This window comes from Vespa velutina, chromosome 16, assembly GCF_912470025.1.
Source record: "Vespa velutina chromosome 16, iVesVel2.1, whole genome shotgun sequence".
Classification (NCBI taxonomy): domain Eukaryota; kingdom Metazoa; phylum Arthropoda; class Insecta; order Hymenoptera; family Vespidae; genus Vespa; species Vespa velutina.
Genome location: NC_062203.1, coordinates 1,085,001 through 1,091,134, shown reverse-complemented (window position 1 = coordinate 1,091,134; position 6,134 = coordinate 1,085,001).

The following is a 6,134-nucleotide window of genomic DNA, read 5'->3' as shown; positions in this document are numbered from 1 at the left end:
ATGCCATGCTATAAGCCTTCCAAGCGTCTTTCTTCTTCTTTATTGTTTGGCGCGTAGAGGAAGGCACGCGCGCACGCTCTCGCGCGACCAACGCGCGTTCCGCGTTGCCGGTAAAAAACATACAGCTGTCGATGTCACGATAGTTTCAAAGAAACTTTAGATAAGACAAGAAACTTATAAAAGAATATAAACCGGTCGAACGAATACAACATACTTTCTTCTCTTTCAAGAATAACAAAGATCTATTCGATATGTGGTTGAGAGAGAGAGAGAGAGAGAGAGGAGGGACTTTGAATGTTTATAAATTTTATGATAAACAGGACATATATGACAAATAACGATTTAGCTTTCACCTATTCTCATGACTCCTTCTCTATTATCTTTTCTATTTGTATTTATTATCGTCTATTTTCAATGAAGTTCCACGCTTCAAATACACGCACTTTCTTCGCGCTTCCGCAAAGATGTCGCGAGTAAACGAATCAACAATGGCTATTCCATTTTCTGTTAGACTACGTCGGTAAAGTAGTTATTGCAATAATGACGTAACGCTCATAATCATAAAATACACAATTATTAATGTGATTATCAATGATTAGCTTATTATTAATATTGTTTCTAAGCGTTAAAATAGAAACAAAAAGTCACAATTTATTTCGTATGAAAGAACCCTCCGGGTGCAGTTAAGTAACCTTGGAAGGCGGTCTAAAGAGGATTAGAAAGGTTAAAATATTTGTTATCGACATTGTGAATAACTGTGAAGACATTTTGTCAGCATTATGGTCGAAAGTTCGTCAATGTTATTGTTTGTTTCCTTGCTAGTACGAATGGGAGAAGCAGGTAAGAAAATGTCTAAAGACATAAAGGAAGATCTTTCTTTCTCTTTCTCTCCTTTTTCTTTTCTTCCGTTTCTTCCCCTTTTTTCTCGCGTTGTGCAAGGAAGCCCTGCTAATTTGGGAATCCGAGTGTTAAAGCCGGATAATTTAGGGTACCCTTCGAACAGGGATACAAGTCCTCTCTGAAAATACTTTACACCCACTGTTGGAAATGTCTTCCTATTTAAGGGTGCCTTGTGGTGAAAACAGGAATACATTTCCAAGCAACGAGAGTGAGCCTTACTGTGAGACGTTACTTCTTCCCCCTCTTCTTTTCTCAGCGGTCAGGTTATTTAAGGGATTTTTCAAAGCGAGCGTAAAGATGACTGAACGATGCCTTTGGAGAAAGTTAAGAACTGAAGATCGCGTTTAAAATTTTCAATCTTTCCAAGGAATCCTCAAGTATAATCTCCCCTGATACATATTTAGTTGTTTTCGATACTGAGATCATGATGAATTTCTTCTGCGTTGTCTTCTTTAAGAGCGTTAAATGGAGAAGAGTATTTTCGGTTACGACGTATAAATTCTATAATGTAGACACATACACAAGCACACACGCACATACACATAAATACACATATATAACACTCCGGTAAAAGATGTCGCTTGCGCGCGCGCGCGCGCGCGTGTTTACGAGGAAAAAGAAAAAAGCAATTCCGGCCGTCACCTTCCGTTAAGACGTTCGCGTCCCAGAATAACAGAAGGCTGGGTATAAACACCGTAAAACTTGAGGAAAAAAGCTACGGCACGCTTGGCTATCCGAAAGGAGAACGCGCTTGGAAGGAGAGAAGAAATGGCAGATTGGGAAACGATAATGATGATTCGCGAATCTTTGAAAGGTAAAGATTTACATCCATAGGTTAGATGTGTATTTAGACGAGTAAGGAAGAAAAAAAGGAATAAGAGTAGAAACGTATAAAGAGGTTCCTCTTCATGGATATATCATAGCCCAGTCATTGCCACAACAAGTAGGAAATATACTTTCAAGCCTAACGGGATAATGTCGCCATAGTGACCTGGCTAGTCCATTATTTTTCTTACTGTAGACTATAATATGCCGGAGACGACTCGGACTAAACTTGGTTCGGTTTACTCTTTGTTATATGCTACGGTCGACAATTTTGTTGGTATATCAAATTTAAGAGTACTAAAGTTCGTATAAGTGTTGCGGATTCCGATATATATATATATATATATATATATATATATATATAAAAATATGATGTAAAGATCCTAGCGCGTAGATAGGTGCTTGAAGGTCCAACAATCCTTCGATCGGCGATACCAGCTCGGCAGCTTGAGGCATAAGACGCACCTGTATTTACGGCCGTCCTGAAATGGAGCCTCGCGACATGGATTAATAGGCAGAAAGAGCAATCGGCTCAATGGCCATGCTGGAAGCATGATCGTATTTGCGTTATTATTAGATATACGCCATAAAGCTTTACTCTCTCCTCCACCTACTCTTCCTCTTTCTTCTGATCATCATCATCATCATCATCATCATCATCATCATTGGCTCTCATTGCTCGCTTTTTCTCTTTTCCTACTCTTTTCAATCCCGAGACTCGTTTATAGCGCAAGGCCACACGTTCCTCGCGAAGGAACCTTTTCTCCTCCTCCTCCTCCTCCACCTCCGTCTTATGTATTTGAGCTTTTCAACGCAGCACTTCCTCTTCTCTCTGTCTTCTCTACGCATTAAAACATCTTAAATAGCATTCCTGATTCATTATATGGGCCTTCCATAAACTATATCGAAAGTTAAGATTTTTGTTATCTTTGACAGCTCTAAAGCATCATCCTCTATTTCCATTTTATCTTACTAGTTCCTTTTTGACACTGGTGGCGCCTCTGCGTTATACTAATTTTAGCAATAAGCACGTGTTCCTCGTTAACACCGAATAATCGGTATATATGCTCGCTCATGAATTTCTCAAAAAAGAAATAATAACGATCCTAAAGTTCGTATCAATCTTTTGGTCCAAAAATCACAACGTTACGAGTTGCGAGAGTGTACTGCAAAAGTCTGTCAACGAACTCTCCTCCATGCAAATAAATAAAAGCATGCAAGTGAGAGAAAAAAAAAGAAGAAAACAAAAAAAAAGCACGAACGCCCGATGGAAAATAAATTTCGCTATCGGTCTTTCGAAAAAAAAAAAAAAAAAAAAAAAAGAAAAAAAAAGAAAAAAAAAGAAAAAAGTAAAAAAAAAAGAAAAAAGATAATACGTCGCCGGCAGCTAGTTCACGTCCCCGGTTTTCCGATTTATCGATCGTAATTGTTTCACGTGCAGGTCCGATGGACAGCCGAAAATAATATTGACCCTTCTACGCAGGCGCCAATATGACACTGCACGGACAATGCACGCGCTATGAGGTAGACGAAAAAATATATACGCATGTGTGTGCGTCCTTGCATATATACAGGGTGAACCGCATTATTTCACATTGGCATTACTTATTTGAAAATAAATACCATTGTCTGACGTTGCAAATTAAAATTCCATTATCTATTTTACATTTATATATATTTCTTTTTTTATTAACTTATTAATTTTAACATTCTTTTTAATCGTTTTTGTACTTCTTGTACGCTATCCGCGTACACGGCTATGCCAAATATTCTCTCATAATGATAACTATGGATACTGAATAAGTATACGAAGGACACGTGTTTTCAAAGTGCTCGATGAAAATACACAAACTTGCATATATAGATAGACACATATACACGCACATACAGACAGGCATAAACACTTCACACTTCCCATCGTCGTTAGCATCGCTTCAACGAGGAACGATCGTTAAATTCACACATCGCTTCTTATTCGACAACTTCGTTAATGAGCATTCTTTCAGCTAGCCGATGAAAAGCCACCGACCGATTGTATCGTTAGACCAAAAATTCTTGGGAAAATCAATTTCGATAAATACGATCGTTGATTGATTGAGATTATGAGGAGTTACTATAAGCGGAAGTGACGTAAGTTCAAATGGGAAAACAAAGGATACGGGAAGGCGATTGTGCTTTACCGTGCACTTTCTTAAAAAATAAAAACAGTATCGACTGGGCTCGTTCATTCGTTTACATTTGACAGTGTCATGACATAAATGTAATCGAATTAAATCGAGGGACCAAACAGCGAACGTGCTCGCGTAATATCAGACGGAAGGAAATATAGTTTGTTTATCGAGGATCGACTTCCTCGAGTCAGACCAATCGGTCCAAGTTAATTCGACGATGAACACCTTCGTCGATGACCGTGACGCGTTCAAATTAATACGGTCCGATGAATAATTCATCACGATCTCCGTTGCTTATCGATCGGCGATAATGAAAAACATACTGCCGGTGGGGGCCGCGTTTCGAACGGCTCGCGCCAATCACGATTTGCAGTACTGTAAAAACTGACCACGATGCCATGGGTCAAACAACCAGGCCAATAATCCCAATGACGTTCGCATAGATTGATTCAAAGTGGCACACGTTCAGTGTATGTTTTTGAATAATCGAAATGCTTGTACAATATATATATATATATATATATATGATATATGATATGTATGCATATATATATATATATACATATTACGTAATAATGTAATAAATAAACAGGCACAACGTTTACGAATAATCGAATCGATCGATATTTTTAATGAACAACATCGTCATTGGTTCTCCCAACGGCGATAAATGAAGAATCATCGAACGGCGTTCAATGTTTCAACATACATATTTGCAAGTATACTCGCAAGCTACGAAAGGGCGAATACTCTTGTAATAACGCGAGTTATCAGAATAATTACATAATTTCATTATCCACGTTATTAGATCAGTCAACGAATTGTGTGTTTCAGATGGATTAGTTAAAATTTCAACATTAAAATCCAACATTAATGTTTTCATTTGTTAAGATCAATCCAAAATGTTAATTATTAAAATCAAATAAAGAAAGTTAAAGTACGAGGGTATTACCTCGAGGCTGGATCTACAATAATTTACAAGATCACTAAACTTCATCGACTACCAGTCTCTCTTTTCCAGATCAGAAACTAATGTTCATCTCATTAACGACCTTCGGTAAACCGGATCCCTGGCTTACCGGCCATAAAAAGTATAGACGTAAAGTCGTCGAGGGCGACCGGTGATACGATGGAAGGCGATTGAGTGGAAGAAAAAAGTAAAAGAAAGGTGGAAAGAAAGAAGGAACGAAAGAAATATAAAAAGGTAGACCAGCAGAGAAAATAGAAAGATAGGGAGGTGGTGAAGAGAAAGAAGATTGGGAATCCTCGAGTCACGTACGAACGGATTCCTCCGATGCACCGGCTCAGAGTTCCGCCACACTGATTATCACTGCGGCGGAGAATGGCGTTAAAGATGCGCGCGCGAGCGTGCATCTATGTTCACACTGACCCGTCATCATCTCTTTTTCTCTTTATCTTTCGTATAAAAAATGACTGGGTGTGTATGCGAGAAAACATACAGTACATAGGATATACATACATAAGCGGTTTGGTAACACGGTTGGTGCAAAGCCCGGAACAGCCTGTTGGCCAACAACGACTGTAAGCGGTCGTGTGCGCTTGCGCCTTCGAGTTCGTGACACTTTAAATATATATGTATACCTATGTATGTATATGATCCTATCAAGAGAGAAAGAGGGAGAATGAGGGAGAGAGAGGAAGGGTAAGATACTTTAAGTGAAAGGGGTTAAAAGGAATAGAAATAATGAACAATTTCGTAAAATTTTCAATCGTAGTTGGACATCATCACATTCAGACAATTAGTCTGATCGAAAAATCAAAGAAATGATATTTTCCTATGTGGATCTAAGATTGTTACTTCGAAGTAAACCAAGTGTAAGATCTTGAAAAGTGTCCTCGTACGTTGAATTAGAGTGTGAAAGGGGTCGCTAATAGACACGTGTAGCCTGTCCATGTTGAGAACACGTTCACACGGGTATTTCACGTGTGATTATCCTTGTATACGGGTCTGATCGAGGACACGCGCGACCTCTCTCGTTGCCGATCAACCTCCATTATACATAACTCTTGTCACGGAGTTAGTATTTGCTTGTTAGAACAACAATAAAAATATTAATCGTTCCTTTAAAGTGATCAAAATTATCGTATTGTTTTATCGATTCTGAGTTCGATCGATTTTCATTTACGATCAAGGAACACGAAGTTTTACCATCAATAATACGTATTATTATTAGATATACGATTTTATTGGTAATGGATGAAATATGTTAAATACAT